The sequence below is a fragment of the Mytilus californianus genome, unplaced genomic scaffold, assembly GCF_021869535.1.
Source record: "Mytilus californianus isolate M0D057914Y unplaced genomic scaffold, xbMytCali1.0.p SCAF_7, whole genome shotgun sequence".
Classification (NCBI taxonomy): domain Eukaryota; kingdom Metazoa; phylum Mollusca; class Bivalvia; order Mytilida; family Mytilidae; genus Mytilus; species Mytilus californianus.
The window spans coordinates 24,711,781-24,731,155 of record NW_026262723.1 but is presented as its reverse complement, the minus strand read 5'-3'; the positions used below and the strand labels follow the sequence as shown (position 1 = coordinate 24,731,155).

The 19,375-nt window shown below is 35.6% G+C and overlaps 1 long non-coding RNA gene across 1 annotated transcript; it reads right to left on the bottom strand.

The window, feature by feature from the left end:
* Window positions 1-3,621: 3,621 nt before the first annotated feature.
* On the bottom strand, window positions 3,622-18,056 carry LOC127710194 (uncharacterized). Its single transcript, XR_007986035.1, has 3 exons — window positions 17,863-18,056; window positions 5,638-5,720; window positions 3,622-3,702 (listed from the first exon to the last, which is right to left on the bottom strand). It is a non-coding gene; the product is annotated as an uncharacterized LOC127710194 (long non-coding RNA).
* Window positions 18,057-19,375: the final 1,319 nt, after the last annotated feature.

Genomic DNA, 19,375 nt, shown 5'->3' with positions numbered 1-19,375 from the left:
TGGGGGATGCTGAAACATTTTCAAATATTGATAATTTCTGTAATGTTATTGCATACTTTTTTGCCACATGTAATTGGTTTGACCAATAGACGTGTTCAGTATAAAAACTCTGTTTTTTAAATAAGTTAAAAGTTTTGTTTGAACTGATCTTAAATTCTGTTTCCTTGAGGTTTGCGTGCTGTGTATCATATTTATTTTTCGTTCATTATTTTATACATAAATTAGGCCGTTAGGTTTCTCGTTTGAATTGTTTTACATTTGTCATTTCGAGGCCTTTTATAGCTGACTATGCAATACGGGTTTTGCGCGTTGTTCAAGGCCGTACGGTGACCTATAGCTCTTAATTTCTGTGCCATTTGGTCTCTTGTGGAGAGTTGTGTAATAGGCAATCATACCACATCTTCTTATTTTTATAATTATTTTTAATTCTTATCGTTAGTTTTTTGGTGATTGTTACCTATAGTGGCCTGGGCAGACAGTTATACGATATAACCATCTCCTTTATTTTGAAAACAATAAAGCTTTTCTCATCACTGTCAGTCAAGCTGGCGAATACACAAGTTGTGCGTTTGATTTTTGTGACGACTTTATGGTCGTCTGGATTTTTGAATTAAAACATTAATGCATATACTTACCGGGGGATCCTGGTACTGCAAAGGAAACAATTAATCGTATACAAAGATACCAAGATAATCATTCATTCAAATACATATGTGATAAGTCTCCGTTAGACTTGTTAATAATGTTTAATCAATACAGAAGTGCATCAAATACTAAAACCTGCTTACACCAATGTAATGCTTGTTGCTGAAAACACGTTTTTGAATCTGTTTAATGTTTTAGTTGTGTTTTCCTGAGAACTGTAGAGCGAAAACAGTTATATATATTAATATATATATATATATCTCGACGAGGGAGGAACAAAAATTTGCTTCCGCAAATTTGCACATTTAACCTTGCTGTGCTGGTATTTAGAGTAATTATATATATATATATATTCTAGTAGTTCGGTAAAACTAATTAATAAAGTAATATAAACTTATTTTCGCTTGTTGACCGTACAGTGGCAAATATCACATGCATATACAGGACGGTCATACGCATGACCATTTGATCATTTATACTGAAATAATTTTAGTATTTCTACTATTTATGTTCAGGTTACAAAATATAATTTAACTTAGGAAGTAAAGGAGATTCTGGAGATTGCACACTTGGATGTTGAGGAATTAAATTCGTCCAAATTTAATTTAGCAGGGCCTTCTAGGTTTGTAATAAGATGTTATGAACTTGCGTGAACCAATCTAATTAAAATATAGAACTCTGATTTCGTTATACTCCATACGAGTATGGAGTATAACGAAATCAGAGTTCTATATTTTAATTAAATTGTGCGTGAAATAAAGTCTACTTTTTTTATTTTCTAATGGAATCATTCTATGAAACATTTCTTTACAATATGGTTCGTTATTTCTGTTAAAGATATGGATTCACGTTAACTAGATAGTATGGAGTATAACGAAATCAGAGTTCTATATTTTAATTAAATTGTGCGTGAAATAAAGTCTACTTTTTTTATTTTCTAATGGAATCATTCTATGAAACATTTGTTTACAATACGGTTCTTTATTTCTGTTAAAGATATGGATTCACGTCAACTAGACAGTAACCTAACGACCAGATAGACCAAATCCCAATAATTTAAGCAACTATATGTTACCACATGGCCTTTAACGCGGAGCATTGGCATTTAGCATTTAGTATTCTAAAAAGACCAACGGGCCACAAAACGACCAGACGAGTGTAAAACCTGATTTATAAACAAAACAATAAACGGAAAACAAATACAGCAACAAACGACTACCACTGAATTACATGTTCCTGGCTTGACAGGTTCATGAAGTATATACTAGCAACTGCAATGTACCATTACACTTTTTTGACAACTATCGTACTTTAAATACAAAAATGAGACACGTATCAACCTAAGACCAAATATCGTTGGTATGTGCAACTAATAACTACGGCCTTTAACGTGGAGCCTTAGCCTACGCCGCATAGCAATCTATATAAACATAGGGCAACATAATGACCAGTGTAAAGGAAATAAAAAGAGAAAGACAACGGCTTGATTAATAAACATGATAATAAACGAAAAACTACAATAATAGGAACACAGCAACAAACGAAAACCATTGCCTGAACCTCATTCCTGTTACACCATCGCACTTAGCGTGCTATACTATTGCACTTTAGCCTGTTATACTATCGCACTTTAGCGTGTCATTCCATCGCACTTTAGCGTATATCATCTCATTTTAGCGTATCCATCGCACATTAGAGTCCTACATATCTATATATATTATTAAGATATTAAGTAAAACTACTACATTGTGCATAAGAAACAATTATGACGCGTTAATCCATATATCAGTTCGCAATATATCAAAACTCCAACACAAAGAAAAAGGTTTTATCTCAAAAAGTTGTGAATTGCTTTTGAGAGCAGACGTTGGTTTTTTTAAATCTCCACTTACCCGATTCGTCGTATTGCTCACAGCAAGTAAACATACGGTGTCAAGTCATATTTGCCTTACGTTAGAGACGAGTATAACGAGTAGGATATGCGGTTTTAGCCAACGATTAGGCGCTATTGCCTTCATTGAAACAATGTTAAAACCAATAACGGCACCAATATTATTGCACCAGATGGAAATAACCTGTCAGCAATGATTGAGGCCAAAATAATTGAATCTCTAAAACTTATTTCAAACATTGGAAGCTAAACATATCAATAAGTACCAAAAGTATAACCAAACCTGGACAGGATACCACACTTATATATACGAGCGTTTATGCGTGATTCATTTGTAAAAGACTCAACGTTGAATTTCTAATTAAATGATTAGACAGGTTTGATTGATAACGAAATTAAAGAGGATTTCAAACCAAACATTTTAAAAATGTGCCAAAATCTGCTACAGTTATATATGCCTGGAGGTAGTTAACCCTAGTGATTTGAATAATGTTTACATTTAGATGACCAGACTGAATAAATTTACAGAACTTTACTCCAAATCAATGATTTGTATAATGTCGTATTAAATAAGAGATATAACTGCTACATCTTTAAATTCTGATTAATCGAAGGTACAAAGAAACAATTCGTTATGATTCGAAAACCTTTTGGAGATACATGTTTTAAATGTAGCTATAAAGATGACTTTAAGAAGGTATTTACAAATCTACCCTATGAAATTATTTTCCGCCTAAAAAGTAAGAAGTTATAAATGAAAAACGAAGAGGATGAGGCTTAATCAGGTAGTTCAAAGGGAAAGAATATACGATGATAAAGCCATACACTCACCAATAACACAATTCCGTTTTATATTAATGTGATGTTTAGGTACATTGAAACGGTTTATTGAAAGAATATTGATATCTATCATTTGCATTCTGACATAGCAGGCGCCACTGCAATTTCTGATCTGCAGTGGAGCATGATATTGTTACAATACAAAAGATACTTCAATAAACAAAAGGTGCATGATATGTTACTTAATTGAACGAACAGTTACCATTTTCAACCAAAACATGTGTAAATGTTGTCCTTACCGAGAGCTACCGCAGTTGCAGCTGGTTGTTTACAAATTTCACATATATCTGTAAACTCTCCTGTTTGGTTTGCAAACGTTGTGGAAGCTAAACGATATAAAAAAATTGTTATGAAGTGCTTTATGCATTTATATTATCTTTGTAGTGTTAATTGCTATCAAAACAAATATCATAGCTGGTTCTCGGTAGTTATCTCGTAATGTTTTAACATTTTATGAATGTGTAATCAACAAAACTTTAGGTTATCTCATGTCAGGACAGGTGTATTGACTTCTTAGCTGTTGATTACCATGAGCAGTACAGAACGCAGTGATAAATGTAAACCATGTTGCGTTATTTTTCTTTTAATTTTATCATTAGGCACCATTTTCTCTTAGCAGTTCTAATTCATTATTGTATCCCATAGCTCTACATTTGAAGGGTTCATTTACTAATTTCCCATTTAATAAAATAGAAAAACGAAGGATATGGGGTATTCATCCATGACACAAAATCAATACTTGTACAGCATAAAAAAACAAAGGAACAACCTTCTTGTTGCTGTACTTCATCTCAAAGTCACAATGCGGCCTTTAACACGAGGCCAAAAAAAAAATGTCGCCTTACTGCAATTTAAAAACGGCCCCTAGCACCGATTTGAACGGAATTCTTTGCAACATGATTCGGATAGTAAAACCACCAAATCGGGCTCGATAACAAATACATAATGGAAAGTAGTACTTATTTAAAGCAAAACAGTTCCTACGCCTGGGTGTAAATATCAAGCTATGTAGAATATTTTTTGGAAAGTTAGGTATCCAATATCAATATAATGAAATTATATGCGACTGTCATACAAGTGAGAGGTTTAGGTAGCTATAAAACCAGGTTTAATCCACTATTTTCTACATAAGGAAATGTCTGTACCAAGTCTGGAATATGACAGTTGTTTTCCGTTCGTTATATGTTTTGAGCTTTTGATTTTGCCATTTTGAATTTCCCTTGGAGTCGGTATTTTTGTTATTTTACTTTTTATCCAGAGAAAGGTGAAGGAATGGTGGTCCTTGTAGAACACATTTTAACTGATAATTTTGAAAAGTACAAAAATGTATGAAAGAAATCTAGAAATGAGGCCATATATTGCCTGTTTCTCAGATATAAAGAACCTTGTTTAGTGTATTCGAAGTTCAGATAACCAGTACGGGCTGATGTGTATATAACGGTATACTGATCCCGCCCCAAAAAATGTTTGAAAGTGAAACAATTTAACATGGAAAGTAATAGATGCCAAGAATAGTGGTGTGCGTCTTATTAAAATTTTAGTGCACAAACTGCCCTAAAATTGAGCGAATGGTGTGGCACAAGTTAGAAAAGTTATACTAATATTTTGACATAATTGTATTATTTGGTAATGGTATAGATTATATTTAAAAGACTTTTTTAGCTTCATCACTGAATAGTTTTACTGATAATGTCTAAATGATATTGTGCTATACTTAATAACAACTATTCGTTTGAGTTAATGTGTTATTTTGGTAAATATTATATTTCACTGTTAAACAACAACACGTGCATGCACCTAAACCAATGTATGGCCATGACAGTTGACTTTTTTATGAGTTTTCTTTTATTATTTGAGAATTTGATGTTGATCTTTGATCTGTTAAATGTGTTAACTTTAAGAAGAGAGTAATTTAAATTAAATACTCCTTTTTTTGTTGAAGGGTAGATGTTTTTGTATAATTGGGCTGGTCTCTCATTGACGTCTTCCCTTTATTTCTATTTACTCATTTACAATATAAAAACTTAAACGATGTATGACAAAAACGATATATGACGTCGAAAATTGCTTATACTGGAAAGGTTTAATTACAGACATAGAGATGTTTCCGTTATTGACAAACACACTTATCGAATTGTTGTTAAGGGGGGAAAAAGGGGGGGGGGGGTGTATTGATATCATAAACAAAATAAGACATGGAATAGAAATCAAAAGCATTCTTACAATACGTTTTGAATTCATTAGAAAATCTAGGGACTTACCTCGTGATCCAAATGTAAACTTCAAAGGATTTGCAAGATTGGAAAAGATCGGAAAACATACGAAGTTGTCAGAACCCTGTACCCTGAAAAAAGTATAAATATCATGGGGATTCGCTTTTCAAGATTGAAATATATACGTTAAGAGGAGAAATACACTAAACGGATATTCAATCATTAGTTGAAAACAAATTGACAAAGCCATAAAGCCATGGTAAAAAAAAAAACAACAGAAAAACTTCGAAAAGACAAACAACAGAACACAAAACATGCAAAAGATACTGTGTGAATTTCAAAAAGGCTCATAGTTGGTATGAACCAGCTTGCATCATAAGGCACTTTGGGTAATTTATTGTACAGTTTCGGGACTAACATGATTTATAACACTTTTTTTAATTTTCGGTTGATAACATTAGAACTTATATTATATTTGGAAATTAAGATTTTCACTCCCTCACACACAATTTGATGGATTAGACTGTTCTTGTTATGTACAATTTTTTCTCATAACTACTTACGTATTCATCATTTCATTTACATTTTTAAGTCATGAGCGTTTACAAAAAGTAACAGAACACAAATAAAATAAAACCCAATACACCATTGCTGACTTCAAGAACTCACATTTTAGATTAATACAATATAAAATAATAGACCGTCAATTGACATTTAAAATAAACACAACAGTAAATAAAGTTATACACAAAGAACAAAGAACAAAACACTAACGTTGGACTTCATTATCATAACCCTAAAAATGAGAAACAGAAAATCGCCTACAACCTTGTTTCCTAAATAATACCATTAGCGTTACTCATTAATTAACAGCAGACAAAAAACAATTTCTAATACTAGTCACCTGATGGGAAAACCAGCCGATTTTCTTTTTTTTTTTTTATTCTACCACATTTTCTTATATTACACCTGATCTAAAATTACCATTAGCATCCAGGAACGCATGCTTGGAGGCCCTGCTAGTACACCAATTCCCATTTGCCAGGGAAAAACCAAATGGGAGACTATTTCAAATTTTCTAAACACTTTGAATTTTACAATTATTATACTTTTCTAAACATCTTCTATCTCACTTATGTAATAACAATTCGAAATAACTAACTATATATGAAAAACACATTTTTTTTGTTTTCTAAAGTTATTTTTGAATATGTTGTATGTGACGAGATGGAAAATGATCAGAGTCCTTTTTTGATACAGACCCGATTTAAATATGGCTGGCTTGCGAAAATCCTAGAGGCAAACTCAAAATATATTTTTTTCATAGAGAAAGAGACATCACACCTAGCTTACCCACCCGGGCCAAATTACATCCTCGCGTCCGATGACACTTTAACTTAAGTTCATTCTAGGTACCTTGTTTGGGACTTGTTACTTAATCTTAAGTTTTCTATGTAATGCTTTGTTGAAAAGTATTTTCGTTGCTATCATGATACCGTTCTATATTGACCAGACTCAAGCTAGCGACCAATTCTAGCAACCACTAAAGAACGCAATGAGAATCAACTTGTCAAAGAATCATAATGTGGTATATGGAAAAACCACAAAACCACATTATGAAACAACGTTATGTTAAAAAGTAAATCTAGCTACCAGTACGGTATATATTGTTTTTAACGTTTAAACGACCAGAGATGCCAGCATTTGACGTGAAAGGGGGACACTACAAAACCAACGACGTCTGTAGCTGAATGCACTGACTAGCTTGCTTGCTAAATGTCTGCATCAATAACAATCAGTAAATAAATGTGGTGTCTATAAAAAAAAAACGTGCCAGCAATTCAAAAAAAGTCAAAACATCTTAATAAAGCCTGTGTCAGATGTATGATGTTTGATAAAATTCTGTATGTGTCTATTATCAGGACAGTCTTTGTTAATGAACTATTTTTATTCCCCTACATTCAAACACATACTATATATTATCATATATATGTATTTATATAAACAAAAGTGCGCCCCCTCCCCGGATTTTACACCATCGGTAAAAGGACTAGTTGGGAAAATAACCATATTTTGACGTCTTCTTTACGTTTTCTGTGTTTTCCAAACTCTAAACCGAGATTGTAAACAGATATCAATTATTGCAAACAAAATATTAAAAACGGAGTGTCTATCCCCCAAGCACATAATGGCTATATAATAGCACATTGCGGATCAGAAATGAGAATAAAAAGTAAACGAATTGAATTTTAAAAAAAACAAAGAATATTTGTCTATGATGATTTGCTCGCACAATCAATTTTCTTATTCAGTGAATCGTTATATTAGTATCAAAATGCTTTTGGTATTCAATTTAGAAAGAACATATTATAATGAACATGTTTACCTAGTTTCAAGTTGATCTGACAATAACTTCATATCAGACTAGACTCAACAATAACGCCAATCTAATGCAGAATGAATGGACGGACGGACAAAGGAACGGTTGAACAGAAAAACGAACGAACACACAGACCAGATAATATTGTGCGCTTTACTGTCGTAGGCGGAGCATAGAATACATATTTAATGTGCGTTGACTTAAAAAAAGTTTTCAAATAAACGAAATAAGAAAAATACTATGTGCGAAAGAATTACTAAATACTGGCTTTCCATTAACTCGGCATCCTCAAATATCCTTTATTTTCTAGAAAAGGAACTTTTAATGTCTATTTCCTATACTAAAAAAGAAAACATACAAAAGAACAAGCTGTAGGAGTGCATTTCATGCCGACAAAAAGTACTTTCAATGAAATTATACGTGCGCTATTTTGTACGGCATGCACCCTTACTTAAATGAAATGTAAATACTTTTGATTTAAAAAAACACGTACACTTTGAACATAAACTTTGAACCCCTGCAATTCCCAGAAGGTTCTAACCCCCCAAAAAAATATTTCAGTTGGTCCTGCTCTGACTTATCACCTTTCATTTGATCCATGTCCGTTGACGAACTTTGCTGTACGGTGTAGGCGAGGCTTGCCAAAAGAGAGAACGGTGGACACGTAAAAAAAATTAAACATCAACTTTGAACCCCTTCTTTTCTCAAAAGGTTCTAACACCCAAAAAAATATTTCAGTGAGTCCTGCTTTGATTTATTACCTTTCGTTTGAGCTATGTCCAGTGGCGAACTTAGCCGTACATAGTTAGTGAGGCTTGCCGAAAGATTGTACAGTTAACACGTAAAAAAAAACAAAACATCAACTTTGAACCCTTGCAATTCCCAGAAGGTTCTAACTCCCAAACTAATATTTCGGTGGGGCCTGCTCTAATTTATTACCTTTTGTGTGAGCTATGTCCGGTGGCGAACTTTGCCGTACAGAGTTAGTGAGGCTTGCCGAAAGAATGTACGGTGGACACGTAAAAAAAATCTACTATCAACATTGAACCGCTTCAATTCCCAGAAGGTTCTAACCCTTCAAAACAATATTTCAGTGAGCCCTGCTTTGATTAATTAGCTTTCGTTTGAGCTATGTCTGGTGGCGAACTTTGCCGTACAGAGTTGGTGAGGCTTGCTGAAAGAATGTACGGTGGACACGTAAAAAAACCCAAAACATCAATTTTGAACCCCTGCAATTCCTAAAAGGTTCTAACCCCCCAAAAAAATGTTTCAGTGGGCCCTGCTCTGATTTATTACCTTTCGTTTGAGCTATGTCCATAGAACCTTTATGGAATTGTAGGGGTTCAAAGTTGATGTTAAATGTTTGTTTATGTGTCCACCGTTCACTCTTTTGGCAAGCCTCGCCAACAACGTACGGCAAAGTTCGCCACCGGACATAGCTAAAAAAAAGAGTAATAAATCAGAGCAGAGCCCACTGAAATATTGTTTTGGGGGTTAGAACCTTTCGGAAATTGTAAGGGTTCAAAATTGATGTATTTTGTCTTACGTGTTTACCGTACACTCTTTCGGAAAGCCTATCAACTCTGTACGGCAAAATTTGCCACCGGAGATAGCTCAAATAAAAGGTAATAAATCAAAGCAGAGCCCACTGAAATATTTTTTGGGGGATTAGAACTTTCAGGGAATTGTAGGGCTTTAAAGTTGATGTTAAACCTTTTTTTACGTGTACACCGTTCACTCTTTTGGCAAGCCTCGCCAACACCGTACGTCAAAGTTCGCCACCGGACATGGCTCAATTGAAAGGTAATAAATCAGAGCAGAGCCCACTGAAATATTTTATTTTGGAGGTTAGAACCTTTTGGGAATTGTAGGGATTCAAAATTGATGTTATTTTTTTTGTATGTGTCTACCGTTCACTCTTTTGGCAAGCCTCACCAACACTGTACGGCAAAGTTCGCCATCGGACATAGCTCAAATGAAAGGTAATAAATCAGAGCAGAGCACACTGGAATATTATTTTGGGGTTAGAACCTTCTGCGAATTGTATGGGTTCAAAATTGATGTTCATTTTTTTTTACGTGTCCACCGTTCACTCTTTTGGCAAGCCTCGCCAACACCGTACGGCAAAATTCGCCACCGTACATAGCTCAAATGAAAGGTAATAAATCAGAGCAGAGTCCACTGAAATATTTTTGTGGGTTTAAAACCTTTTGGGTATTGTAGGGGTTCAAAATTGATGTTATTTTTTTACGTGTCCACCGTATAATCTTTCGACAAGCCTCACCGACTCTGCACGGCAAAATTCGCCGCCGGACATGGCTCAAATGAGAGTTAAAAAATTAGAGCAGAGCCCACTGAAATATTTTTTTGGGGTTTATAACTTTCTTGGAATTGTAGGGGTTCAAAGTTGATGTTAAATTTTTGTTACGTGAATTGTAGGGGTTCAAAATTGATGTTATTACTTGTCCACCGTACACTCTTTCGGCAAGCATCATCAACTCTGTACGGCAAAATTCGCTACCGGACATAGATCAAATGAAAGGTTATAAATCAGAGCAGAGCCCACTGAAATATTTTCTTGGGAGTTAGAACCTTTTGGGAATTGTAGGGGTTCAAAGTTGATGTTAAATTTTTACGTGTCCACCGTATAATCTTTCGACAAGCCTCACCGACTCTGCACGGCAAAATTCGCCGCCGGACATGGCTCAAATTAGAGTTAAAAAATCAGAGCAGAGCCCACTGAAATATGTTTTTGGGAGTTAGAACTTTTTGGGAATTGTAGGGGTTCAAAATTGATGTTAAATTTTTTACGTGTCCACCGTATACTATTTCGGCAAGCCTCACCAACTCTGTACGACAAAATTCGCCATCGGACATAGCTCAAATAAAAGGTAATCAATCAGAGCAGAGCCCACTGAAATATTATTTTTTGGTTAAAACCTTTTGGGAATTGTAGGGGTTCAAAAGTTGATGTTTAATTTTTTTTACGTGTCCACCGTTCACTCTATTGGGAAGCCTCGCCAACACCGTACGTGAAGGTTCGCCACCGGACATAGCTCAAATAAAAGAAAATAAATCAGAGTAGAGCCCACTGAAATATTTTAGGGGTTAGAAACTGTTGGGTATTGTAGGGGTTCAAAATTGATCTTATTACTTGTCCACCGTACACTCTTTCGGCAAGCCTCACCAACTCTGTTCGGCAAAATTCGCCACCGGACATAGCTCAAATAAAAGGTAATCAATCAGAGCAGAACCCACTGAAATATTATTTTTTGGTTAGAACCTTCTGGGAATTGTAGGGGTTCAAAAGTTGGTGTTTAATTTTTTTTACGTGTCCACCGTTCACTCTATTGGGAAGCCTCACCAACACCGAACGTCAAAGTTCACCACCGGACATAGCTCAAATAAATTAAAAATAAATCAGAGCAGAGCCCACTGAAATATTTTAGGGGTTAGAAACTTTTGGGTATTGTAGGGGTTCACAATTGATGTTATTTTTTTTACGTGTCCACCGTACACTCTCTCGTCAAGCCTCACCTACTCTGCACGGCAAAATTCGCCGCCAGACACGGCTCAAGTGAAAGGTAATAGATTTGAGCAGAACCCACTGAAATATATTTTTGGGAGTTAGAACCTTTTGGGAATTGTAGGGGTTCAAAATTGATGTTAATTTTTTTTTTACGTGTCCACCGTACACTCTTTCGGCAAGCCTCACAAACTCTGTACGGCAAAATTCGCTCGCCGTCGGATATAGCTCAAATGAAAGGTAATAAATCAGACCAGAGCCCACTGAAATATGTTTTTGGGAGTTACAACCTTTTGGGAATTGTAGGGGTTCAAAATTGATGTTAATTTTTTTTTACGTGTCAACCGTACACTCTTTCGGCAAGCCTCACCAACACTGTACGGCAAAGTTCGCCACCGGACATAGCTCAAATGAAAGGTAATAAATCAGAGCAGAGCACACTGGAATATTTTTTTGGGGTTAGAACCTTCTGCGAATTGTAGGGGTTCAAAATTGATGTTAATTTTTTTTACGTGTCCACCGTATAGTCTTTCGACAAGCCTCACCGACTCTGCACGGCAAAATTCGCCGCCGGACATGGCTCAAATGAGAGTTAAAAAATCAGAGCAGAGCCCACTGAAATATGTTTTTGGGAGTTAGAACCTTTTGGGAATTGTAGGGGTTCAAAATTGATGTTAATTTTGTTTACGTGTCCACCGTATACTATTTCGGCAAGCCTCATCAACTCTGTACGACAAAATTCGCCACCGGACATAGCTCAAATGAAAGGTAATCAATCAGAGCAGAGCCCACTGAAATATTATTTTTTGGTTAGAACCTTCTGTGAATTGTAGGGGTTCAAAAGTTGATGTTTAATTTTTTTTACGTGTCCACCGTTCACTCTATTATGAAGCCTCGCCAACACCGTACGTGAAGGTTCGCCACCGGACATAGCTCAGATAAAAGAAAATAAATCAGAGCAGAGCCCACTGAAATATTTTAGGAGTTAGAAACTTTTGGGTATTGAAGGGGTTCAAAATTGATCTTATTACTTGTCCACCGTACACTCTTTCGGCAAGCCTCACCAACTCTGTACGGCAAAATTCGCCACCGGGCATAGCTCAAATAAAAGGTAATCAATCAGAGCAGAGCCCACTGAAATATTATTTTTTGGCTAGAACCTTCTGGGAATTGTAGGGGTTCAAAAGTTGATGTTTAATTTTTTTTACGTGTCCACCGTTCACTCTATTGGGAAGCCTCACCAACACCGTACGTCAAAGTTCGTCACCGGACATAGCTCAAATAAAAGAAAATAAATCAGAGCAGAGCCCACTGAAATATTTAAGGGGTTAGAAACTTTTGGGTATTGTAGGGGTTCAAAATTGATGTTATTTTTTTTACGTGTCCACCGTACACTCTTTCGTCAAGCCTCACCTACTCTGCACGGCAAAATTCGCCGCCAGACACGGCTCAAGTGAAAGGTAATAGATTAGAGCAGAACCCACTGAAATATATTTTTGGGAGTTAGAACTTTTTGGGAATTGTAGGGGTTCAAAATTGATGTTAATTTTTTTTTTTACGTGTCCACCGTACACTCTTTCGGCAAGCCTCACAAACTCTGTACGACAAAATTCGCTTGCCGTCGGATATAGCTCAAATGAATTGTAATAAATCAGGGCAGAGCCCACTGAAATATTTTCTTGGGGGTTGAAACCTTCTGGGAATTGTAGGGGTTCAAAGTTGATGTTAAATTTTTTTTACGTGAATTGTAGGGTTTCAAAATTGATGCTATTACTTGTCCACCGTACACTCTTTCGGCAAGCCTCACCAACTCTGTACGGCAAAATTCGCCACCGGACATAGATCAAATGAAAGGTAATAAATCAGAGCAGAGCTCACTGAAATATTTTCTTGGGGGTTGAAACCTTCTGGGAATTGAAGGGATTCAACTTTGATGTTAAATATTTTTTTTACGTGTCCACCGTTCACTCTTTTGGCAAGCCTCGCCAACACCGTACGGCAAAGTTCGCCACCGGACATGGCGCAAATAAAAGGTAACAAATCAAAGCAGAGCCCACTGAAATATTTTATTTTGGAGGTTAGAACCTTTTGGGAATTGTGGGGATTCAAAATTGATGTTATTTTTTTTTTGTATGTGTCTACTGTACATTATTTTGGCAAGCCTCACCAACACTGTACGGCAAAGTTCGCCACCGGATATAGCTCAAATGAAAGGTAAAAAATCAAAGCAGAGCACACTGGAATATTGTTTTGGGGTTAGAACCTTCTGCGAATTGTAGGGGTTCAAAATTGATGTTAATTTTTTTTTACGTGTCCACCGTTCACTCTTTTGGCAAGCCTCGCCAACACCGTACGGCAAAATTCGCCACCGTACATAGCTCAAATGAAAGGTAATAAATCAGAGCAGAACCCACTGAAATATGTTTTTGGGAGTTAGAACCTTTAGGGAATTGTAGGGGTTCAAAATTGATGTTAATTTTTTTTACGTGTCCACCGTATACTATTTCGGCAAGCCTCACCAACTCTGTACGACAAAATTCGCCACCGGACATAGCTCAAATGAAAGGTAATCAATTAGAGCAGAGCCCACTGAAATTTTATTTTTTGGTTCGAACCTTCTGGGAATTGTAGGGGTTCAAAAGTTGATGTTTAATTTTTTTTACGTGTCCACCGTGCACTCTATTAGGAAGCCTCGCCAACACCGTATGTGAAGGTTCGCCACCGGACATAGCTCAGATAAAAGAAAATAAATCAGAGCAGAGCCCACAGAAATATATTAGGGGTTAGAAACTTTTGGGTATTGAAGGGGTTCAAAATTGATCTTATTACTTGTCCACCGTACACTCTTTCGGCAAGCCTCACCAACTCTGTACGGCAAAATTCGCCACCGGACATAGCTCAAATAAAAGGTAATCAATCAGAGCAGAGCCCACTGAAATATTTTTTTTTGGTTAGAACCTTCTGGGAATTGTAGGGGTTCAAAAGTTGATGTTTAATTCTTTTTACGTGTCCACCGTGCACTCTATTGGGAAGCCTCACCAACACCGTACGTCAAAGTTCGCCACCGGACATAGCTCAAATAAAAGAAAATAAATCAGAGCAGAGCCCACTGAAATATTTAAGGGGTTAGAAACTTTGGGGTATTGTAGGGGTTCAAAATTGATGTTATTTTTTTTAACGTGTCCACCGTACACTCTTTCGTCAAGCCTCACCTACGCTGCACGGCAAAATTCGCCGCCAGACACGGCTCAAGTGAAAGGTAATAGATTAGAGCAGAACCCACTGAAATATATTTTTGGGAGTTAGAACTTTTTGGGAATTGTAGGGGTTAAAAATTGATGTTAATTTTTTTTTTACGTGTCCACCGTACACTCTTTCGGCAAGCCTCACAAACTCTGTATGGCAAAATTCGCTCGCCGTCGGATATAGCTCAAATGAAAGGTAATAAATCAGAGCAGAGCCCACTGAAATATGTTTTTGGGAGTTAGAACCTTTTGGGAATTGTAGGGGTTCAAAATTGATGTTAATTTTTTTTTACGTGTCAACTGTACACTCTTTCGGCAAGCCTCACCAACTCTGTACGGCAAAATTCGCCACCAAATGAAAGGTAATAAATCAGAGCAGAGCCCACTGAAATATTTTATTGGGGTTTATAACTTTCTTGGAATTGTAAGGGTTCAAAGTTGATGTTAAATTTTTTTTACGTGAATTGTAGGGGTTCAAAATTGATGTTATTACTTGTCCACCGTACACTCTTTCGGCAAGCCTCACCAACTCTGTACGGTAAAATTCGCTACCGGACATAGATCAAATGAAAGGTAATAAATCAGAGCAGAGCCCACTGAAATATTTTCTTGGGGGTTGAAACCTTCTGGGAATTGAAGGGATTCAACTTTGATGTTAAATTTTTTTTTACGTGTCCACCGTTCACTCTTTTGGCAAGCCTCGCCAACACCGTACGGCAAAGTTCGCCACCGGACATGGCGCAAGTGAAAGGTAACAAATTAAAGCAGAGCCCACTGAAATATTTTTTTTGGGGTTAGAACTTTCTAAGAATTGTAGGGGTTCAAAATCGATGTTCAATGTGTACGTTTTTTTTTTAAATCAAGTCTTTTTTCCTTTCGATACATTTTTATTAAATAAGGATGCATGCCGTACAAAATAGTGCACGTATAATTTCAATTGACAGCACTTTTTGTTTGCATTGCACTCTTACAGCTTGTTCTTCTGTACGTTTTCATTTTTAGTATAGGAAACAGACATTAAAAGTTCCTTTTCTAGAAAATACAGGATATTTGAGGCTGCCGATTTCTTATTTTGTTTATTTGAAAAACGTATACATTGAACAAAGGAACAAGTTTAAGTCAACTCACATATTTTATGCTCCGCCTACGACAGTAAAGCGCACAATATCATCTGGTCTTTGTGTTTTTTTGTTTGTTCGTTTGTCCGTTCATCCGTTTCTTTGTACGTCCGTCCGTCCGTCCATTGATACTGCATTATATTGACGTTATTGGTGAATCTAGTCTCAAATGAAGTTGTAGTCAGATCAACTTGACACAAAGTACACATGTTCATTATAATATGATATTTCTTAATTGAATGCCAGAATTAGCATTTTGACACAAATTTCACGGTTCACTGAATATGGAAAATGATTGTGCGAGCAAATCATCATAGACAAATATTTTTGTTTTTTTTTTTAATTCAATTTGTTTACTTTTTATTCTCATTTCTGATCCGCAATGTGCTATTATATAGCCATTATGTGCTTGGGGGATAGATACTCTTTAATATTTTGTTTGCAATAATTGATATCTGTTTACAATCTCGGTTTAGAGTTTGGAAAACACAGAAAACGTAAATAAGACATCAAAGTATGTTTATTTTCCCAACTAGTCCCTTTCCCGATTGTGTGAAATCCGGGGAGGGGCGCACTTTTATTTATATAAATACATATATATGATAATATATATTATGAGTTTGAATGTAAGGGAATAAAATAGTTCGTTAACAAAGACTGTCCTAATAAAAGACACATACAGAATTTCATCAAACATAATACCTCTGACACAGGCTTTATTAAGATGTTTTGACTATTTTCGAATTGCTGGCACGTTATTTTATATAAAATCCTTTACAGATTGATATCAATATGCCGACATTTAGCAAACAAGCTAGGCAGTGCATTCAGCTACAGACGTCTTTGATTTTGTAGTATCCCCCTTTCACTTCAAATGCTGGACATCTCTGGTCATTTAAACGTTAAAAAACAATATATACCGTACTGGAAGCTAAATTTTCTTTTTAACAGAACGTTGTTTCATAATGTGGTTTTGTGGTTTACCCATATACCACATTATGATTCTTTGACAAGTGTTCTTTAGTTGTCGCTAGAATTGGTCGCTAGCTTGACTGGTCGCTAGAATTGGTCGCTAGCTTGAGTCTGGTTCCATATTGTTATACCTTAGACAAACCTTTCATTACCGAAATGCTGTACTTAAAGCGCGTAAAACACTTCAATGTTACTTCTTTTTCCATTAGCATGTGGATCTATTAATGTCAAGAATATGCTCGAATTTCAGTTACTTAAAAAAAAATCTAATTAACTTCAATTAATCTCGACATCGCGGTACATGCAAATAAAGAAAAAAGTGAAGCATACGTGTTCGTGGTATAACATTTTTCGTTAAAATGGTACCGAAAACTTTGAATAGAAAATATTTGGCTTGTTGAATTTTTATAAAATTTGGCAAAATATTTTTTTTTTATCTGTTGACAAAATATGAAAATATTCAAGACATTTGAACCACAATATTTACAGGAATAATTTCATAAATAGCAGTTTGACCAACACTAATGTTGATCATAAAGAAGCTTGATGTCTCTTTACTAATAGTATGATGATTTTTGATGAGTTAACTCCATTCGGTTTTTCTGTACACCCTTAAATTAGGATTTTGTCTGATAATGCAATGTAATACCCATTTACAATCGCTAAACTAGTATACATTAATGTTAAGGGGCCAGCTGAAGATTTTCAGTGTGATTTTCTCGCTCCGTTGTTGGTCTTGGGCTGTTTTCTGCTCGCGAACGGGTTGTTGTCTCTTTGACACATTCCCGGTTTCCATATGAAAGGTACCAATGTTATTGCACTAGATTCCTAGTTTGACAATTAATGTATCTACAGTCCAAAATAAAAAAAAAATACAATTATTACAGAAGAGAATGAAAAAATCCATATGTACAGCCATTAGGAGACAAAAATCAAAGCTATGCATCAGGGAGATACATTCCTTGATCTTATAAAGATTTCCTAGATTTAAAACAACAAATTTCAATAAAACCAATATCCTTAGTTACAAACCGGACAATAAGGAAGCGTTCTGTTATTTGATGACAAAGCAATGTTTCTGATGTTGTAGACAGTCCCTGGTTCGTGGTAAAAACGCTTGTTTGGCAATCAGTGTTAAACTTCCAATTACCAATATTAAGTCCCAAAATAGTAATTGAGAATGTTTGGCCCATCCATGGACTTGGAAAGGTGCATGGAAATTCCGTTACACCTGCAATGGAAGGAGGATTATAGAACGCAATTTGAATGTAAAGAACGTTTCTAAATACAAAATATAAGGTGCATTCAAAATTATAACTACGAAAATAATAGTAAGAGTTTGGACATAATAATGTTGCATTCGGCTAAAGACACGGAAAAAACAATCACAACTCCTACATACCTGCATTAAAAAGCATTTCAGAATATTTAAAAAATTGTTAAGAGAAATAAACATACAAAGTGAAAAGACACTGGAATCATTGCATGACGCCCAAAAGGAGCAAGACCGAATATGCGTCGAAATATTAAGCTTTATCTAGCTAAAGAAATATCACCTCTCATTCAGTACAATAATACACAATTGTGTCAGTCTTTTATCCTTGTACTTTTAGACCGCGAAAACATGTACCTCGTTCGTTAAAACACAAACATGTCGTGTTGGTCAACCAATTCGGGATATTGACAATAAATCGTTTCTAAATATGTGTTGTTCTTCGTAATAATCCTGATGCATCGGTTTTTGGCATAAATAGCATAGTCTGGTACGGTAAATGAAGTCCGTCCTGTAATATTCTATACGTAATTGCCTTCCGATGTGACAGATAGTACTTGTTGATTACAATTGAGAAAAGGAATTAGACCATTGGGAAATTGAACATCGCCACCTCCGTTCCAGAAAAAAAGATCTTCTAGTTTCAGTATTTTTCTTATTACTAAGTTTACTGCGGTATATGAGATGCTAGCACTCGCTGAAAATAGGATTTAGAATGACAGGTCATTATCAATATATATGAATGTTAATTTAAAGCATTTGTTTTAGCAAAAAGTTTGTTTAATGAGAAATGTATTCGATCTGTCGACCGAGCATGAAGACTTGTTAAGAGTGGATAACAAAATGTGTTTTTATATATAGAAGAGTTGAAATGATTTTCGTCGTACCTTTTACTTTACCAATAGCAATAGAAAAGAAGGAAACAATTATTTGTGAACGACTTATTTACTGGTGCTTGTTACACGTCGAGTGGCTAATATTCAATGCATATTTAAGAAAGGAATAACGTAATTATTTATGTCATAAATAAGTGCTTCATACCACATGCGGACCGTGAAAAGAATTAGTAGACGGATTATTCAGTGTGCAGAGCTCGTAGCCCTCTAAATTCAATAGACATTATCTCCCTATTCAAATCGTTATAGACTACATTCTGTGCAAGCAAACGGATGCCTCGCTTTAGCAAGTATTTCACACTCTGTCAGGAAAAACAAAGTCATGCCCATATTTCTATTACCAAGACAACCTTTGATGTAGACAGAATTTGAATTT